Genomic DNA, 22,551 nt, shown 5'->3' with positions numbered 1-22,551 from the left:
CAAGGGAGGGCTTTTTAAAATAATGGTCTTACCACTGCCTCCTTGAGGAACAGTGGCATCCTGCCCTCCCTTAATGAAGCATTAATGATCATCTGCCTTTACCCTCCGTGGCAGCTGTTATTAGCCATGAAGGGCAAAGGTCAAGAGCACATGATGTTGCCCGCATACTGCACAGGATCTTGTCCACATCCTCAGGCTGCACCAACTGAAAAGAATCCAACACAACAGGACCAGATGGTACCAAAAGCACATCTGCAAGCACTGCCAAAACTCTGGAGTCCAGGTCAGCACAGAACCAAGTGACTTTATCTGCAAAGTGACAAGCAAACTGATCATAACAGGCTGTAGATCATTTCTTCCCCATTACCTGGGGGGATGTGTGGAGCAATGTTTTTGCCACACAAAACAGCTCCCTTGGTCTGCACTGAGCAGATGCAATGGAGGCGGAGAAAAAAACATTTTTTTTGCCACCAACACCACTGTGGAGTAGTCTCTAAAATGGGCTCTAGCCTGTGTTCGGTCGGATTTGGCACGACTCTTACTCCAGCGTCGTTCCAGCCACTAAGCTCCAAGGGAAACCAAGGAGCCGAATGAGCTCCACCAAGCCAGATAGGGTGTTTAGGAGTTACTGTGTCAACAGCACGGGTCATCCATTCTAGAGATCAACCAGGGCCTCGACAGGGTCACCAGCTCTGGACACTGGAAACTCCCTGAGGGCCATCTGGAATCCAAGTGGATCCATAAGCCTCCGGGGGTGGACCATTCTAATCAGTCCACCACCCCTGCAGAGGGCAGACGGAGCAGTCAAACTAAACCCCACCAGATGATGATCTGTCCATGACAAGGGAGTTATCTCAACCCACCCCCACCTCCAGATCATTTATTCCCCGGTTGGCAAAAACCAGATCTAGGGTGCGTCCTGCCATTTGGGTAAGGCCCGATACCAATTGAGATAGGCCCATGGTTGCCATGGAGGCCATGAAATCCTGAGCCATACCTACTTGAAATCCCACAGAACAACAAGTTTGGTGGAACCCAAGGCCACCTCCGAGACCACCCCCGCCAGCTCAGTTAGGGAGACTGAAGTGCAGCGGGGTGGTCAGTACACCAGCAGAATCCCCAGCCTATCTCAGAAGCCCACCCTCAAGGACAAACACTCGAAATTCTGAGATCGCCTGACCAAGTATCTGGAAATGGGTAGTATCTCTCGATAGATTACTGCAACACCCCCTCTCCAACCCTCCAGGTGGGGCTGCTGCATGTTCAGGAAACCTGGAGGACAGAGCTGAGAAAGACCAACCCCACCCAGCTCATCCAACCAGGTCTCCATCACACATACCAGGTCAGCATGCTCATCCACAATCAGATTGTGGATATGAGATGTTTTAGCATTGACTGACTTGGCATTCAGCAGCAGCACCATAAACCTTGAGGGAGTGTTCTCAGAGCTCCTGGGGTTACAGGGTTTGGAGAACACCTGGGAAAAGGAACAGGCCTCAGTTGCCTGGATCATTTTCCCCTGTAACGGCCAGCCCAACTCCCACCGCACCGCCATATCTCCCTCTGCCCGATACCAGTAATATTGCTGCCCTCACACCAACCCCATTTTCCTGCTCTACCAGACACATCCCTCAGTCCAACCAGCCACAGCTCCACTACTTAACAAAACCAGATCCAGGACTCAACAGACTTATGCTGACTTCTTGATAGAAGAGACGTCAGAAGGATCTTCTTACCTCAGGCAGCTCACCCCAAGGCTGAGAGCCATAAGGATAAGAGCCCTTGTGCTCTTACCCTTCAGCTTGTACCGAGAGGCTCGGGCCCCTGGCTCAACCTGAGCTTTAAAGCAGCAGAAGCAGCCCCATAGATGATACACACCTGGAGAAAGTGGGGCAGAGGCAAAAAGCACAATCTGCCCTGCCCAAGATGTTCCCTTTTCCATCCCCTGGCTCAGCCTGAGCTTTAAAGCTCAATATCTCTTTGCAGCCAGTCATTATCATTATCATCCTCCTCCCTGCAATGCTCCCAGACTTGTATAGCCCAACATCTTATCCAGAATAGGGGGTAGGACTTAACCTAAAATGGAGTGGGGCCTGACCCCTGTCCACCCCTGTCCATGTGAGGTGGAATGATGGCCCAGTTTGAGTTGGTGTCCTCTCATGCATTTCAATGCATGTCTTTCATTGGCATGCAAGCATGAGGTGTGGAAGTGATGACTTCCAATGTCTCCTCAGGGTTCTTTGTCTTCTCTGCCAAGTTAGATCCAGTTCACATTCCCACCTCCAATGATACTAGCTGAAAACGTAAACTTAATTACTGATACTACTAGGATCTTGTTCTGCATTATTTTGTGCTGCAGAGTCCCACTAAACTTGTGAAATCTAACCTCAATTGGGTAGCGCTTTTGCAGAAGTAGTTAGTGGATTATATCTTGAGTGGATTGTGTTAACATTCAGAAAGTCCAAAACTATTATATTAATAAGCTATCTGAAACTAAATTTGCAACATGGTCCATAGTATTTGTATTTAATATATTCAAATGTCTATATTCTAGAGATTAGGGTGTGTGTGTGTGTGTGTGTGTGTGTGTGTGTGTGATGTGCAACAATCCATGTTCTAAAGTTTTCTCATTTGATTGTCATGCCCAGAGAGAACTGAAAAGGCTATACATTTATTATATATTGACAACTGTTTGATTAGGAAATATTAGATAATAAATTGCAGTCCATCTTACAGATTCCATCTTGTTTTGCAAGGCAGTATGAATCCTAATTTGTTCTTGCCAACTGTGGTTTCTTTAACAGAGTTATAAATATCCTGCTTATTTGAAGTCTATTATGTAGAATGGAAGGAAAAGAGAATGAATTGATTTATTGCTGATTTGCAGTAGAAAAGAAGTCAAGTGTTGTAAGGAACCTCAAACGATCAATAGCATTCATCTGACAGCTCGGTTATTTACTTTGTTGTTTTCTTTTTTAATTTAACACTGCCACAATATTATTTCTGTTCATAGCATGACATCTTTTCCTGAAGAAGAAAAAAGCACTCTCTCCACAGCATATATAAACAGATGGTAAACTTTTAACAGATGGATTAGTAGGTATTCCTTCTGGGTATATGGGAATGCAAATAACTGGCTTTCATCAGTCTAATGGTAATTACTTGAAGTTTGAACTTATACACCTCTAATTTTGCTTACAGAATGGAACTGACAGAACAATTATTTTTCATTTTTGATTATCATCTTAGGTTCATAATCACTTTAGTTGAATTGGTCACTTTAGTTTTAATACCATCTGTAAGACAATGTTTATCTAGAAGAACACTTACAATTCTCCATTTTCTTTTGACTGCAGTGACAGCTCAACATGTATCAGAGACGGAGTCACCATGATACCTGAGATGACAAATGTCCCCGGGCTGCTGATATCCAAGGGGTAACTTGGGGGGGGGGGTGCTTATGGCCTCCGGACACCCAGCAAGCAAGCAAAGCACAGGCTGGGAGGGGGTGGTGGGCAGTGTATCCATATGTTGATGCCGGCCACACTCCTTGCATCAGCATCAGAAGCATTCCAGTGCAGGGGACATGACTGGCATTGGAGTGTGGGTGCAGGGCACACTGGTCTCTCCCAGCAAGCGAGTGCTTTGTTTGCCAGCTGCATGTTTCATTCCTGTCCTTCTGAATGAGGGAGATCAGGCACTCAGCTGGCGCACAAAGTGCTTGCAGACTGGGATAGACCAATGAGCCTCACATCTGCACCCTGATGCCAGCCATTCTCCCTTCATTGCTGTGCTTCTTGTGACGATGCAAGGGGCATGCAGCAGGACCCACCCTCAAATCTTGCACAAGGGCTCCGTCCAACCTCCCCTTGTTCACAGGCCGTCTCTGTCTGGGGTGAGTGATCACTAACCTTCTTAAAGCCTGCTCTATCTCCAAGTCAGTTGAGCAATTCAGAGTGGAAGGGTTGAAGGGTTTCTGGACCAGCAACAGATAAAACAGAAGTAGAAGAAATGCACGTCATTTCTTCATCATCATGGTTTCTGCTTTTTCTGTATATCAGCCAGTTGACTGGGCAGCACTGTGGTTGCCAGATCTTTTGCAACCATTTGAGCGGGTTACTCCCTCATGAGTGTGACTAAAAGGATTCTCTTCATTGTCTCTGATAAGGAAGCAATGACTCCATCTCAGTTCCAGAGACACGTGACTCAGATTTCAAGATGAACTCATTTCCTAGACTTTGATGAGCTCTAATTACATCAGCAGTTTAGGGGTACTTGCCAGTTTAGCTTGTTGTGTTCCGTTGCTTTGTCACTGCTGACTCCTGCATTGGTTTGAACTACGCAGAAAGACTTGAGCAGCCTTGGATCTGGCTTTAGGTATACTTGCAGAGGTTTGCACAATTCCTTTTCTTTAATTACAAGGAAAGCTCTGCTTCATAGGGTGTCCTTACTCAATTTAGGTGAGTTCCCTCCACCACCTCCTCCTCCTCCTCCTTCAGCCCCCACAACCATTCCAAATCCTTCTGGGGGGTCCCCCATCTCTCAAAAGAGGCTTTTCAGGGAGCTACAGTGGCAGTGGGGAGGAGGGCATGAGAAATCCCCATTGCACCAATGGATTATTGCTCATGTAACACTGAATCTAACCCATCATATTTCATCATGCCTAGTCAAATTTCATCATGGCAAGATACTCTAGAAGATATTCCGTACTTGCAAGGAGCTCTCGTTTGGGAAGATGAAGTTAGATCAGCACTCTGGTCATTACCAAGTCAGAAGGCTACACGAATTGATGGAAAAGCTATATATGGCAGGCATCAGAAGAAGAATCAATCAAAGCTCTAAGCAAACTATGCCAACAAATTTGGAGAACACAGTGGCCAACAGATTGGAATAGGTCAGTCTACATACCCATACCAAAGAAAGGAGACTTAAAAGATTTTGCAAACCATCACACAATATCCTTAATTCCACATGCTAGCAAAATAATGCCAGGATCATGCAACGCAGATGATAGCCCTACGTGGAAAGGGTAGTGCCGGATGTTGAAGCGAGTTTCAGAAAAGGCCAAGGAACAAGAGGCATCATTGCTGATGCACGCTGGATAATTGAAAAAGCAAAAAAATACCAGAAAGAAGTCAATATGTGCTTTATAGACTACAGAAAAGCCTTTGATTGCATCAAGCATATCTAGTTGTGGAATATCCTTAGGAAAATGGGCATCCCAGAACATCTCCTTCTTCTCATGAGAAACCTATACACAGGACAGGAAGCCACAGTCCAGATGGAACATGGTGAAACAGACTGGTTCCAGATTGGCAAAGGAGTAAGACAAGGCTGTATACTTTCTCCTTCTTTATTCAATTTATATGCTCAACATATGCTAAGAGAAGCTGGATTGGAAGAAGATGAGTGTTGTTTCAAAGTTTTAGGAAGAAACATCAATAACCTGCACTACGCTGACACCACTCTGATAGCTGAGAATGTGGATGAATGCAAGCTCTAGTAATGAAAGTCAAGGAGCACAGTGAAAAAATGGGACTACATTTAAATGTAAAGAAGACTAAAGTAATTACACCGGGTACAGCAACGAGCCTCAGATTTGACAATGAAGTGGTGGATAGCTTCTGCCTTTTAGGATCGATCGTCAACAGTAAAGGATCCAGCAGTCAAGAAATACACCGCAGACTAGCACTTGGTAGGGTTACAATGAAAGCCTTGGAAAGGATATTTAGATGCCGTGATGTGTCTACACCTACAAAGATTAGAATCGTTAGGACAATGGTTTCCCCCCGACCTTCTATGGATGCGAATGCTGGACTTTGAAGAAGCAAGATAGAAAAAGCATAGACGCTTTTGAACTCTGGTGCTGGAGAAGACTTTTGAGGATACCATGGACAACCAGGAAAACAAACAAATGGATCATAGAACAAATCAATCCAGAATTTTCACTCGAGGCACAATGACCAGGCTCAAATTATCATACTTTGGGCACATTATGTAAAGACTAAGCTCCCTTGAGAAGTCTGTAATGTTGGGAAAAGTTGAAGGAAAGAGAAGAGGACAAACAGCAGCAAGGTGGATGAACTCAATTACAACAGCAATGAATGCACCACTGAGTAGGGATGTGCGAAACGTTTCAGATACAAAATGTTTTGTACACAAAACAAAACGTCCCTGTTTCCGCTACAAAACATTTTGTTGTTTCGGACCTCCATTTTGTGGTGATCTCTGAGTCAGTGTCCATTTTGTGTTTGACATCTCTTTGAATTTGCCACCTTTCCAGCCTTCCAATCGGTGACCTAAAGCATGGGCTGACTTGCTGACGATTCCCTCCTTATTCCCCATTGGCTCTTTTGCCTCTTTCCACTCTTTGATGACCCCACATTGGCCAGCGGAAGGGTTGAAGAAGGGGCAAGGTTGGGGGGGGAGTTCAAGGAGAGGTTTCCAATTCATTCAGAGAGTTAGTAGTCACCATTCTGCCTTTATGCCTCATTGAAGAGAGAGAGAGTGTGTGTGTTAGAGAGAACTAGTTTGCAGCATTGCATGCCTCAAGTTGCCATGATGCTATGCCATTGCTTATGCCTGCCTTGTTGCCAGCCTGAGCCCTGCCAGCCTGCTATGGCTACTACAGGCCAGCCTGGGAATAGATTCAGGGGCAGAAGAGTGGGTTGGGTGGTGGTGCCCCAATGGGTACCTGCCAGGCTGCCACCACCCAGATTCCAAAGGAAATGGGCAAAGGGCTGATTATTTGTGATTTGTTGAAGTTTATGTGTCTTTAAGATTCCCCCCTATTGGGAATAATGGAGGTTTCAGCAGCTCCATAATTCCACTTGGAGGACACCGGGGTGTCCCAGAGCGAGTGGTGGTGTAGTGCACATAGGATGCCAACCACCCACATGGGTTGCTAACCCATGAGGTGCTGGGTTCTGTTGTTTCTGAGGTGTTCTGATTGTAGATTCTCTGGTAGCAAATGAGATTTTCAATGACAAGCCATGAATCTACTCACATATGCTACCAGATAATCTTCACTCAAAACATCTCAGAAGCAACAGAGCCCAGTACCCCATGGGTTAGCAAACCATGGGAGTGGTTGGCACCATATGTGCTCTACACCACCACTTGCTCTGGGCCACTCTGGTGCCCCCACAAGTGCAGTTATGGGGCTGCTGAAACCTTCATCATTCCCTATGGGGAAGAATCTTAAATTCCATTAAATCTTTAAAAATTAGCCTTCTGCCCAATTCCTTTGAAATAATTCTGGGAACTTCCTTGCCTTCATTGGGCACTACCACCCACCCTAACCTTCTCTGGGTCACCCCTTTCCCCCCAATGTGAAGCTGTACTTTTGCTGAAACCTCCATTATTCCCTATGTGAAAAATCGTAAACTTCAAAAATTCACAAAAAATCAGCCCTTTGCCCAATTCCTCTGAAATTTGGGTGGTAGCTTCCACCCATTGGGCACTACCACCCACATCCATTAATTTTGCCCCAGGGCCATTTTAAAAAAATCTAAAACATTTCAGATTTCAATTTTGCAATTTCAAACAAAGAACAAAATTGGGGTGTTTCAGATTCGGTCCAAAAACCAAACAGGAAAAACAAACAAACCCAAAATGCACAACCCTACCATGGAGACACCTTAAAGGCCAAGTCGAAGACAGATCATCCTGGAGAGAATCTATGTGGTCGCTAAAAGTCAACACTGACTTGATGACACTTAATCAATCCATCAAATCAGTGTTTGCTGGATTGTACATATTATGAATTTTGCCATAAAACTCTGCCACAAAATCAAATTCACACATCTGAGTTTTTCTCTGCTGTTATGAGAGGAATGAAGAACATATGATAATTGCTATATACATGCAATTTGTGTGTGAGATAGGGCTTGGATTCAATGAATGATTCAAAGGGTTACTGTTCAAAAAGGCCTGAATGGCTATACATTTAACAGATTTCAGCACCCAGAAAAGAAACAAAATGACTCTTCCTGTTTTTCTCCTCCTGGGTTTGATAATGATATTATGGAACATTTAATAAAAAATAATGAGAACAGTAACTGATTATTTGGAAAAAAATAATTTCTGATATGTCTTTACAAGTTGGTTTGTATCTGGGATGGCACTAAGGATGCAGCATTTCAATGAGACCTTGCTATGGCCTCGCAGAGGGCATTGGCACATGCACGGCAGCTGCCAAAATGGCGGCCACGCGCTCATACGGAGGCCCGAAAGGGCCAAAGATGATGAATTCCCAGGCCGCGGTGGTGATAAGGACCTCCGGTGGGGGGAGAGGGAACCCACGCGGACCCTCCGCGTGGCCTCAGCAAGCCCCCCAAAGGGGCTAAAGGTAGTTTACATTAACTTAATTTTTTTAAAAAAATAATAATAATAATTGTGGACCGGACTGGACCCGGTGGTCCGGTTCCGGTCTGGTGGAACCAGGGGTGGTGGTGGTTCGGTTCAACCCCGAACCCCCGGACCGAACCGCTGGAATGCAGGACCGCCGTAACGGTCCGCACATCCCTACCTGCTTGACCATCATCTGTGTTTCTGCTGTCACTAGTGTCTCTGGAGTGCAGGTGAATAGCTCAAACTATATGAGCTCTTGCTCAAAAGTGCAAGGCTTCTAGGACTTCACTGTGAGTCTGTAGAAGTGAAGATGGATTGGTACTGCTCATGTTACATGCTCAATATGTTCATAGTGAATAAGGTACATACAGGCTGAGAATTTAGATTAGAGGTTCCCAAACAGTAGTACTCCAGATGTTGCTAATCTACAACTCCCACCATCCCTAGCTACAATTTATTGCAGCTGAGGATGATGGGAGTTTTAGTTCAGCAGCATCTGGAGGACTACTGGTTGGGAACCCGTTTTAGATGGAACATCAAGGAGTCTTGAAAACAGCTTGCTCAAAGTTTTAAAAAAGAGCTTGCACAAAACAAGTCCTTGAATGGCTGTGTGGCATCATCACCAGCCTCATCACCAGTCCCAGTTACATTACATTTTTATCTAACAGGCTTTCCACTAGCAGAGAAACACCTTTGAATCCAAGCAAGGCTTCTCAGAATTCCATAAACAATCTCATTTCTCACAATCTACAGGTTATGTTTGGTCTTCCATAACCAGAACTGTTGTACATACACTGGAAATGTTCTTATTTTATCAGCATATTGCACTTGGGAAGAATTTTTGCTAAAACAAAAGTCTTTAGAATCATAATAAAGTATATTACTACTGATCCTTCATTGTGGCAGAAATTAATTTTCAAGAATAGGATTTGTACTTAGTCAAAATATATCAGAAGACAGTTTTGGCTATAGATCAAGTACACTATATTACATTATTAGGATCTCTCCCCCGCCAACACACACACAAGTCCACTGAATTATAAATTAATTAATTTGGCAGTGTCTTTGAGAAAATATATTATTGCTCATTATACTGATACAGTATTGTCTCAGTCAATGAATGAGGTTCTCGGAAGCCAAATGGTATGCATATCCCATTGCTATCGTTGAAGACCACTGTTAACCCCACAACAGGAATTTGCATAATGGCTATGCATTCTTTATATTTCACAAATATCACTGCTCTTCTATCTTCCTTTACAAAGCTTAACACCTGCAGTTACCATTTCTCTTTGCAACATATGTTCTAGATAATTGTTAAGAATTCCGGTGTTGGTACTTCTTGGCCACAATTCATTGCAGACACCCATATTCAGTTGTCATGATGTCCAATCTCCAAACCATAGCCTGGCAACTGGAAGTGCCCTGGTCTTACATACTTATTCCATGGTTAGCATAAATGATGGTTCATTGATTACTAGAATGATATGATTAGTGTATCCATTATTAGCTCTTAAAGCAGAGAATGAGATCAGCATTTAAAATCAGTTGACCCATAATTAAAGGGGGAAAAGGAAGGTTTGGCAAAGAAGTGTATGAGTCCAAGGGAGATGCCTGATTGCCAAACACTGACCAGCATTGGATGGATTTTAAACTCATTGACTTCTATGGGCTTCTGTGCCAAATTCTTCATTATACAGGCATGTTAGTGTCTGTATAATTAGAGTGAGGTGTAACATCTGCATTCTACCATCATAAGCCCTGAATTGTTTATAAGGCTATTTTCATGAGCAGTCTTCTAGGCTCATGTGGTGTGCCAGGATCCACACAGATCCCAGTGCTCCCACCCAGCCTAACCCTACTTCTTAGCCTGGCTCTTTGACGAGGTTAAAGGGGCAAGCATGCAAGCACTTTAATCTGGCTGCTGGGACCATGTGTCTCCTTGGACTGCACACTCCCAGATACATGCACCGCATGGCCCCACTTGAGAGCTAAATCCAGCCAGCCCCGAGTTTGCAGAGTGGCTGAGAGCGGCTCTCCCTGACTTTTAAAGGTAGGGAGAACTGCTACAACCATGCTACAAATGCGACGCTGGCCAATTTTGCTTGTAAATGGGGCTGTACAGCCCTGTTTGTGAGCTAAATCACACTCCTACATCTGATGTCAGACACAGGGGGGCATGGATAACCTCTGTGGCTGATGCAGGAGGCGGGGCTAGGGGGGCCACAGCGGCGGGCTGAACCCAGGCCGTCGCTGGCCTCCCTCTGCCACTGGTTGCGATTCACCATGGTAGACCCAAAACTGCCTCATGTGAACTGAGTGTGCACACTAGAGTGTGCTCCAGAATCCTTTCTGACATTGCAGTGGTATATCAGCCATTAATACTGTCAAATACTAAATATGTTATGTCATCTATGCAAAATATAAAATAAAATATAATTGTGTCAAATAAAAAGAGCAATTCAGAAAATATATGGAGAACATGTGACATCAGCATTCACAAATAAATGTTTTTTGAGGTGACTCTTGAGGGGCAAAATAAATACTACTGCAGGGGGAGTGGAAAGTGAACCCTGTGGGCCTCAGATCTTTTCAGTACCTAGTAATGTCCCAGGCTGTTAGCTTATTAAACCATAAATTCAATCATGGTCGAACTTGAATATATTGAGAAGAAAAGTCTAAAACATTGTTTTCAAAATAACATGGCTCTCTGAGATACATTTCTCTCTTTACTTGAGTAATTTCCAGGAATCTAATGAGATGGCTGGAACTTCTGCCCAGATAATTTGAAGTCTATTTGGAACAAATTTCCAACCACATGTTTTTGTTCTGGTGGTCCAGCATTTTCTACTAGCTTTATGTTGCAAGCCAAACCTGATTTCCACGGAGCAAATTACCAGAGAATTGAAGCATATCAGTTTCGCTGTATGCACCCTGAAACCTCTCAACGTCCATCTGTGCTCTGTGCTGTGGTGTGATTCATCTCTCCTCCTCATCAAATCTGGTAGCAATGTTGTTAGTTGGCTAGCACTCATCTGCTGATCTTTGTTGCTATAGAAGATGGTGTCAGTGAACCTGTCAAACCTAACATCAGTTCTTGTCATTGTCTCATGAGCAATGAGGTACTGTATTGATTGATCTGCATAGTTGCCAACTTCTTGACACTCTTCAGATTTTCCTCATGCTTCAAATGAGTTCATGGCCATCCATCCATACAGGCATGGCAACCTCTTCATCTGGAAAATCTGGTGGCACTAATATAGCACATTCTGTTGTAGGCTGAGCCAAGTGGGAGTTCTTTATGCTAGTACCTTCTGTTTAACCATTTGTATCTGCAGGATTAGTACAGATTATGGGTGCTTGTTTCCTGAAGTGGGCCTTGGAAACAGAAATGCAAGGATTTTAGTTGCCTTTCACATTTCCTATAATCAAATGAATAGACGCCATTGTAACATGAAACCAAATGCAAACTGCAATTCTGGTCTAGGTCATTATTTATCTACCAACTTGGCACTTTTGTAAGGAGAAGTAGAGGCAATCACTGTTAGACACTCAGAGCATACTTACAGATCTCCTGCCTCAGTGCTATGATAAATGGGGGCAATATCTTTCCCTCCAACTTCCCTCTACTCATTTTCCCCATCATCTAATGACATATTAATAATATTTTCATAACAGAGATTAGTACATTTCCATTAGGATGAAGACAGGAGAAAGGATGGAGAGTAACCTCCTTACTAGCGGTTAAGAAGACTTGTAGTTGATCTGGTGTATCAGAGGACTAAAAGCTTGTATGCTGATAACACACAGAGATGTTGTGTTACAAATAAGCACTGAAGATCTGTTGGCCAAATCAGCAATTGACTTCAATGCATCATCATTGTGTTTTAACAACTCGCTGCTGCCCTACGGCATTTAGAGTGCTTTAAGTTATAATGGACATGCGCATGCACACATACACACCACATCATTTGTAACTTACCCTTCTATTTTAAAATATATTCAGAACAGCTAGTTGGTATAGATGTTTTAAAAACCCAACAACAATATTAAAAATGTAGAATTTGCAATTTGTATTAACTTTTAAGGAGGCTCTACACTTCAAAAGATTTAATGTAGATCCCTTTAGGGCTGCTCAACTTCGGCCCTCCTGCAGATGTTGGCCTACAACTCCCATAATCCTTGGCTATTGGCCACTGTGGTGGGGGATTATGGGAGTTGTAGTTCAAAAACAGCTGGGGGGCCTAAGTTGAGCAGGCCTGCTTTAGAGTAAGCCAAGCTTGATTGCATGCAAAAATGATGGTGTATAGAAGCAAAGCTTAGTTCTTATTATGATAATATTAAAATTTAGAGCAGTTACTTAAGGAAAGGCAGAGTGTAAACTATGAAAATAGGATACATTATTATGTTTGAGTCAACTAGGGACAAAAAGAGTGAGAGATATTTCAGGAAAAAGTCTTTTGTAATACTCATTTTAAATTTTGGGCTTTTAGCGCTTTTGATATCTTTGAAAGAGATAATATATTTGTGTATGTTAGGTGAAGTAAGGTCCAATAGCAGAAGCAACTAAGTCTAAGTTCTTCATTTTTGTTTACTAAAATATTTAGAGGTTTAATATTATAGCAGCTCCTCAAAGGGATATTTTTGACCAACAGAGCATCAGAGAGTGAAAAGTGTGCAGTCTTTCTGATAGCAAGACAATAGATTCAGAGAAAAAACTGCTCCATATTAAAATTTGATACAGATACTGTATCATTTAAAAGAGCTAACTTCTTAATGGAAATCTCTCTCTCTCTCTCTCTCTCTCTGTGTGTGTGTGTGTGTGTGTTTGTGTGTGTGTGGTGGCTGGGTGGAGACCTAAGCATCTGAATACATAAATATCACCATGGAGATGTACATTTTAAATGAAATAATACAATCGAAGGATCACAAGTGGCAAATTAGTTTATTAAATACTGGCTAGAATGCTGATACTGTATGGACATAGCCCTTTATAAACATATATGCATAATTTTTGTCACATCTCAATATTTTCATGGCAGTTTATTTCAGAACAATGCATGTGGATTTGGCAGATTCTGACACGGGCTGACATGATGTGCAGCATTACAGAGCCATAACATTGTGCTCCGGGGCTACCACAGACTTCAAAGCAAGACCTGGTGCTGTTCTGAATCAAAAGGTGAAGAGGGATATGTGAAGATATCCCCTTCCCTTTGAAGTCCAGGGTGCCTCCCTAAAATATGTCCCAGAGGGCTGTGTGATTCTCAAGGACATGATTTTAGGAGGTACAGTGTGCTTCAGAGGGAGAGGGAGATGATTTTTTAAAAATCTCCCTTTCCCCTTCACATGATGGTGCAGCTTTAGTCTGGATGTCAGACACTGCTGCACCAGCTCAGTGCTAGTCTGTATATCAGCCCATTTTCCTTCAGATTCTTCTATCCAACAAAACCAACAATTGGGAATGCTATTACCATTCAAATGAGGAGAATTTAAATTAAAACATATGCAAGCACATTTGAGTTGAAATTTACTTGAGTACACCTCACAAATTTGTTTCTGCTTTAGGTATTTATTTAGCTATAATTGCATCAAATTAGAACAGCTGGGGAATAAACATCAAATTGCCTTTTATAGATGGGGTAACGTAATGTAATGTAGCATATAATGAAAATGTTTAAAAGGTGCAAAACAGTGTATATGTTGCAAAACGTATATAGGGCAGGTTTTCTGTAGTATGGCATACTTTTTGGGTTTTTTAAAAAGTACTTTGATCTCAAGTGTGAAGATCAATTGCATGAAGTTTCAATAAGATGAACACAGAGGTTAAACATTTGGGGGAAAAGAGAATGAAATGTTTTGGATAACAATCTATCATATCTTAATCAAAACTCTCTCTCTCTCTCTCTCTCTCTCTCTCTCTCTCTATCTCTCTATCTATCTATATATATGCTTAACCTGGGCAGAGCATCTGCACGCTAGTACTTGATTGCTCCCTTAAGCCCCTGCCACAGCCCCCCTCATCTCAGAGATCTCTCCACCCTCACCTGAGCTGCACTCCTGCTCCTCCTACTCCATCCCTGTACTCCACCCCCCTCACCCTCCTGGTTGCAGCCGTAGTGTTGCTGGTGCCTGTTGGCCAAGCTACAGCTTCCTATCCCCAGCGACCTCCCCTCCCGAGCCCCTCTCCTGCTCCTCCTTACAGGAGCAGCAGCAGTGATTGACCAGGCCATTCCTCGCTGCCGCCACCAGCATGGCTACCCATTCCTCTCAGGCTGCTGACAGGCATGGGCCCATTCCTTGCCCTTCCTTCTTTCTCTCTTCCCCTCCATTCTTTTTCTCTCTTTCTCTCTTCTTCACTCGCTCTTCCTCACTCTTTCTTCCCCTTCCCTCCCTCCCTCCCTGAGTTAACAGATCTTGTTCATCTAGTTCCCTCATCTAATTCACACAATGGCACCCTCCTTCTCCTGAAGTGGCTGTTTCCTCCCTCACAACCCCTCTCTTAGCAGACCCCTGCCTGCTATCTTTTTATATAAATATCAATTCCTCTCCTCTACAATCAAGAACATCTTCCAACCAGTAACAGTTGCTTTCCAACTGACCTTAACTATCACAGGCTCCTCCTCCTTATCTGCCTATGCTATCCCCACTGCCCAATCACTATGGTGCTTCTGCTTTCACAGGTTCCTTCTCCCTATCTGCATATGGAATCCCCACTGCCTAATCAGGTGCTTTGGCTCACAAGAGCTGCCATGCACGGGATTAGCGACGGGTATGCCTAGGAAAAATACATACATACATACATACATAAATAACACACCCCTATACCCATTTATCTGGAACCATAGTCTGGAACTCTTCTAAAGCACTGTTGTGACACAACAATGCTTCTTCCATTTCACCAGTGTTTTGTTTGTCAAGATGTCAGCCACTGATTTTGGCTGCTGACTGGGATCTTGCATAAAGATAGTATCAGGGCTACCCAGAAAACTGATGGGGCCTGAGGCAGGTGTGATTTTGGGGGCCCCTCTAAAAGGAATCATGCATGTGTATACAAATTTGATGGGGCCCTGCTTTGTGGGGCCCTGGGCCAGATTGCCCCAGTTCCCCCCACCCCCAACCACACTGCCCCCAGGCAGCCCTGGATGTTATGACTGCATTTCCTTGTATAGCTGAACACTTTATTTTACCATCTTCATAATTTGTGATTCAGCAGGTCACTCTATCCTCTTCACCATTTTTCTTGGCAGTAAATATTGGCTGCATTTGCACATCATGTAGAACCATGGGTCCAATGGAGCTGCAGTTCTGCTCCCCACTCCCACTCCCTGATCTACTGTCTGCATTTGGACAAAACAGAGAGTGGCCTCTCTGCAGTCAGAGAGGGCTTCCTTCTTGCTTGAAGGAGAGCCCACACAGTCAATCATGGCCAGAGAGAAGGAGGAGCTTCTGCCCTCAATTCTGGTTGGAGTGAATGCAACTTCCAGTGTTTCATTCAGACATAATGCTCCACAGCTCTAAACCCAGTTATGAGCAGTGAAACTCATTACAAACCGAGGGTTCAAAATGGAATTTGTGGAGCACAACTTCAGCTCGCTTGAGAAATGGGACTGGAGTTGCATGCATTCAGACATAACAGTCTGGCAACCTCTGGCCCCTGTAACTCTGGTTCCACATTACGTGCGAATGCAGCCATATATAATGTATTTGCTGCTTCTCTGCTTCAGTACTATTTAGTCAATTAGGAAAGGTCATTTCCCAATTCTTCACGGTTGATGTTTAACAGTCTGATAATATATTTCATGGTCAGTTTATATGTTATGGATGCTACATGGAGGTTGCTTTAAATTGTTTCATATGGTGGCTTTTGTCATGTGGTGAACTCTTTGTGTGTAGCAAGTCAAGGACGGTATTTTTCAGCATGCCACTACATAGCAGACTTTATTTAAGGCTGCTTGCAGGAGCATGATAAAAGTCATCTGGTCTGTGTTGTGAGCCTCTGGACATAAATTGTTTGCCCTGTACTAACAGCTGCCACATTGAATGATTTAAAGAGGTCTCCATATGTGTATCAACTGCCTCTGAAATTCAGGTCCTGGAAGAATCCAGGTCATTAAATCCTCCTACCTTGATGGCTGGATACTAAGTAAGGTCTCCTGTTACTGTAATACAAAATTGTTTGCTCACTTACCCTTTCCTAACCTTTCTACCTCAGGAGCAAGAGTGTGTGAAAATTTATTCTTTCAAGAGTTAATCTTAGACTTAATCTGTCACTTTTCTTTCTGGGAACTGAAAGTGTGTAAAAAAAGGGTTAAACAAAACAAAAAAAAAACCAGTATAGGGAAATAGTGAATGCACTTTTATTTTTATCTGCTTTTACAGATGGCTCTATTTGATGTACATACATCAGCAGACATCGAGAGCAGCCATATGGAGACACAGGTGATCTGCATTCACATACAAAGAGACTACTCCTGGGTCAGCCAAAGTTTTGCCAAGTAGCAGAGCATGCACGTGCAGGGGAGTGATTTCCCCTTTCCCCTTAAGTGCTCCTTAGCTTACAAAAAATATGTCCCTGAGGGGTGTACAAGCCTCTGGGACATATTTTTAAAAGATGAAGAGCACTTAGGGAAGCAGAGAAGAGCAGTGAAATATGTCATTGTTCCCCCCCCCCCAGAAATGCATGGCCTGCTGCTTGGCAACACTGTCTAGGGCTAGCCTCAACGTGTGGCTGCATCCCCAGATGTCTTGTCAAGCTTGGCTGCATCCTCAGATGGCTACTATCTATATCAGACACTGTTTCTAAGTTTGATAATGAAAATGTCCTTGACAGATATCCAATGGAGTCAATACCTATCTCAGAAAAAATGATAGCATGATACACACACACTGGTCCTGGTTATGGCTGTTGGAAGCCAATCACAGCTGGCCATGGCCAGCACATTCTAGACTCGTGCTGAAAGGGACAGAGGGCTAGGCGCATAAATGATCCAAAAAAGGTTTTAGAGCTGGGAGAGTGTAGTCTTAAGGGACTGTTGCCAGCAACATATGGCTGGAATTGAGATAGTTAAATAGAAACCAGGAAGCTTCCATGCAACTCCTAATATTGTTCAGTCTCATTCCCCACAGCTGTGTATGGTCCTGTGTTCTCCTTCTAAGATGAACCCTCTACAGCCTCATGAAGAGATCCTTCTTGAGCCAGTCTGTAGAATTCCAGTCAAGCGCTCTGCTACAACTGTGCCTCAGACTGACAGCAATGGTGTTCCTGGTGGTCCGGTAATGATGCTGGTGGTGTCTCAGCAGGGACTGGGTCTTGGATCTCCTGAATATGGTCCTCCCTGAGAGTAATCATGTACAGGTTCTCCTTAATGCTGGGAGGAGTAAATATCTCTCTGGGCAGTGTAGAGATATAGTGGCTCTGGATCAAGGAATGACCATGGGCTTCTACTCTAAGGACTCCTTTGGGTCCCAGATGAGGTGGTTCTCAACACCTCTCATAGAAGTACAATATTTTTATCTTCACCAATATGAATAAAATGTGTGCCATGTGAATCACACAATTGTTTCAGATGAAAAAAACCTATTTACAGAAGCTACATAGTTAATTTTAACATATAGTAAAGTATTATACTACAGGTATGGTTTATACTATTGTTTATCTGCTGCTCAACAAGTTCAGTAGAATTAAAGTTTCACACTTACTCACATTTAGGGGTGTTTGGCTGTTCTCTCTTGCCATAGAGCCTATGGGTCACATGATGGGAGCGATGTGTCTGGGATCGATGTGATTGGTTGAGCTGTAGGGTTGATGCTCATGTGGGTGTGCGGGTGGCTTCCCACAGGACGAGCTGAGTGCGGGGCCTGCTGGGAGATGATGAGTGGCAGCTGGCGCAAGGAGGAGCTGGCGTTGCACCTACACTTGCAGCAGCAGCTGCTGGTGGCCAACGGTGGGGGCCGTGTGTTGTAGAGCAACGTGCTGGAGAGTGACTCTGCATGAAAGGACAAGGATGAATTTCTGATCTGACTACTGGTTCCGTCAGATCATTGCAGTTATTGCAGGAGTGATCTAGGGCATTGTTCCACTAAACAAATTTGTGGGCATAGCAATGTTGTCTGGATAATCTTCTATACAGCCATCCATTATGACTGAGAAAGTTGGCCAAATCAGTTGTCGAAGTGATCGAAGAACACTTTTAGAAAAAGTCTCTGGTGGACTGGGGGAGGTAAAATATGCCAGCTTTTTATACCCCTGGTCCAAGGAGATGGGACAAGCCCCATGGCTTCTGGGAGAAGAGAGCTGGTCTTGTGCTAGCAAGCATGACTTGTCCCCTTAGCTAAGCAAGGTCCACCCTGGTGGCATATGAATGGGAGACTAGAAGTGTGAGCACTGTAAGATATTCCTCTCAGGGGATAGAGCTGGTCTGGGAAAAGCAGAAGGTTCCAAGTTCCCTCGCTGGCATCATCTCCAAGATATGGCTGAGAAAGAGTCCTGCCTGCTACCTTGGAGAAGCCACTGCCAGTCTGTGAAGACAATACTGAGCTAGATAGACCAATTATCTGACTCAGTATATGGCAACTTCCTATGTTCCTACTTAAAGTTTCACATTACTTACTTACATTACTTACAACTACCTATTTTTCAGACTTTGATCACTCTCTATCCCTACTTCTTTCTTTCTGCCAAAGCTGCTAGGGTAAGGCCCAGATATCCACTGAACTGTTGGGGACAGTTTAAATAAAAAAGCATCTTGGAAGAAAAGCTAATTTAAACATTGGGCAAGAACTAGCACCATGGCAAACAAATACAGGGACAAAAGTACAAACGTCAGTTTTCTTTACAAATTCTGCTTCCATTTCACATGGAAAATGAATGTGGTAGAATAATCCTAGATGACTTGGAACCAATCATATTGGGGGAAATTCCATCGTTGTCGAATTAGCCCAGACAGATTATCTGTAGTCTTGGAAGCAAGGGGGCTGTGATCAAGCTTGGGGAAGTGACCTAGTGATCTCCACTGTGGTGTCTTGGTCACTGCTCAGCCATTATTCACCTGAGTTAGATTTCCTTCCTGTTTTAAATTTATCTCTTGTCATTGGTCCAAGGGGTCTGTACATACTCAGTGGAATTTTGGTTTTCTGTTTTCTTGAAACATCAGACTTCCTGAAGATTTAAAAATGGCTTCTTCTGCAGTATGGATGGGGCTGCTGTTGGAAAATGCCAATATAAAGCCCTGCCAAACAGTTCTGAATGCCAAAATAAGTTGGTTTTCTGGGTCAAGATTTTAGCCTTTTATAAAGTTTCAGAGTATGGAAAGGACTCAACTGTAACTCACCCCAAGGACTTCTAAAACATTTGGCATGTTAGTAAAGGTGAAGCTCTAATTCTACTGAATTTGTTGAGTTTATGCTGTTAGTATCTTCTGTTCAAAGCATAGATCAGCTTCCAAGTTGTTTGCATGTTTTAAATTGCTGTTTTTCAGTAGGTATTCACTCAGTGTTAACTTTGCCAGGATTTCCTGGTGGCTGGGGTGCGGGTGGCGTGCCGCAACAAGAGGGCACATTACCAGCTCCAGCAGTACAGCAGTGGCAGTTCCTCTAAACCCTGCCAGCGCCTCCCCCCCCCCCACCGCCCAAGCAGCATGAGTCCAATTCCAGCTTCTGAGCATGCACAGAGGCCATTTGTGTGACCAGACAAATTTGTGCAATCGCACAAATGGCCTTTGTGCATGCATGGATGCTGGAACTGGGCTATCACTGGCCTGCCATGGAGGTCTACGCTGCTGTGGGGAGCGCTAGCAGTGTTTAGAGGAGGTGCCGCTGCCAGTGTGCTGCCAGTGCTGGCAATGTGCCCTCTTGCCACTTGCTGGCTGACCTTAGAACTCTTTTAAAGACAGGATTCCCCTTTACAAGCATAGCCCCTTGAACCTGGTGGAACCATTCCATACTGGACTGGGCCCAGTTTGATTCAAACTCGGACCAGCTGCCTTTTTTTTTTTTTTTTTAGGCTGATTCAGTTTGAGTTCAAACTGATAATGCACACATCTATTTTGTTTAGGGAAAACAGATCTGATATTCTGCTTTTGTACCAGGTCAAGGTTTTATCATATCAAATTGTGATTGATTTGTATTAGCTACAGCATACATACAACCATAGTATTGAAATCTGTCTGTAAGCTTGCATGTCAAATACTCTTTTTACATCACACATCATCCAATCTGAAATATATTTAAAAGAACATTTAAAAAGGAAAATGTCCACACTAATAATTATGTCATTTGCAATGTCTGGTGATTTTGTATTCACTCATTCTACCACTTAGTGAGCAATGAAAAGACTCAAGAATTTATAGTGATTTCATATCCCAGCATTTGTGACTGCCTTATAGGTAATCTGTCTTTTGGGAGAAAATAACTGATTGTTTAATTAGTCAGAAGCCTAAAAGATTATTTTTGAATCATGTTTACTAAGAACACTTTGCAGTTTTTGGAATGGTATGAAAATATATGTAATAATAATCTCACATCCGTCAGCAATTAAATATGTGCTCCTATATATATATAAGCTATTAATTTTAAATCTCACACCATTGAACATCATTTTACACCTCCATACATTATAAAAAAAAATTCATTATGATTGCCCCAAAATGCCACACTTCATTTCAGAAATTATTGTGAATTTGTGCAAGGGGAAAAAAAAAAAAAAAGCAAGATCCTTCATTATTCCCCAAATCCTCACCAACAGGAAATACCTGAAGCAAAGATTCATGATGCAAAGATTCTTGTAAACTGTAGTTTATGAAGACTTCTGGTTCCTTATTAAGCCTATACTGTACAGTACTTTCCCCAAAAATTCCTTGGCAATGCTCTGAAAGAACAAGCCTATCACAAATTGCAAAGAATAAGCTTATTCCAAATTCAGATGGGGAGAGTTCACCTATATCTAGTTGAGTCCCTTGTAATCAATAGCTCTGTTGCATTAGCTTCTATATTCATCCTTCCACGTTTTCCCTCTTTGTACTGGGAGCACAAGTGATTCAAACAAATAGATGTTGGGGTGAAAATTGAAAATATAATGTAAAACTAGATGTAATAATCATAGAAGCCTAACACACCAGAAACCTCCCAAGGGAAGTATCACTCTGACTCAGTGACCCTGTATATTCAACCCACCACTCCTCAAGATACCCTACTGGGAACCTGTACACAGATCGCTGCTACCACTGACTGATGCTCAAAAGACCAGCATAAGTTCTCCTTCCTGACCTGGAATGTGGCAGGTTGGCACTCCAGCTGCACGGATGTCTCCTTTACATATTTCATCTCCGGATATCCTCTATAATAAAAGACTTGGTGTCTGTCCGTGGACACCCAGGCGTGTGTCTGTGCCTCCCTTGGCCGTTCTGGGCATGCACGGAGTTCATGCCCAGAACGGGCCGAGGGAGACACGACCGCCGGCACCGGCCGCCATGTTGGGTGTCTTGCAGGCAGCGGGCGGCAAGCGGAGGAGGAAAAGCCCAGGCTAGCGGAGGAGGTGGCGGGGGAAGCCGGGCGAGGTGGGGAAGCAGTGCCGGAGGAGCGTGGTCATGGGAAGCGGTGAGGGGAAGCCGGCCAGGGAAGCGATGCCGGCTGAGGAAGCGATGGCAGCGCCGGGGAAGCGGCGGGAAAGCGGTGCCGGGAAACGGCGCCGGGGAAGCGATGCCGAACGGGGGTTAACAAGCACACACAGCCATGGGAAACACATTGCAAAAACAACGGCCCCTGCTGATGCCTGCCCCCTCCAAACCAGCAGTAGCCACGGTCCACCCCCACACCCGCTCAGCCGCCCGAAAGCCAACATAGCCAAAACACACACACACACACACACACACTCAGCCCGACCTTCGAGCTAGACCTCTTTGGCCCGCTGGGGCCTTGGCCGGCTGGCTGTTAGTAGTCAGGTAGGTGAGCCAGGCCGGTCTCCACGCTGCTGCCTCTCTCCGCGTGCCTGCCTCCCGCTCCCCCGTCCCTGCCCGCCACTGCTGCTGCCTTCCATCCCACGGCTGCTGAGGGGAGCAGGTCCGGCTGTTGTGGCGGCGACGGCTGGGTCCCGTTTCGGGCTGGCCTGTGCGCCGCCAGGAGCTCCGCACTGTGTCTGGCCTCAATTCCCTGTTGCTAGAGGGGAGCCTGTCCCTTTTCAGTGTTGCTTCATGCATTTTC

This window comes from Hemicordylus capensis, chromosome 3 (assembly GCF_027244095.1).
Source record: "Hemicordylus capensis ecotype Gifberg chromosome 3, rHemCap1.1.pri, whole genome shotgun sequence".
Classification (NCBI taxonomy): domain Eukaryota; kingdom Metazoa; phylum Chordata; class Lepidosauria; order Squamata; family Cordylidae; genus Hemicordylus; species Hemicordylus capensis.
Note: the sequence above shows the minus strand (reverse complement) of the source record.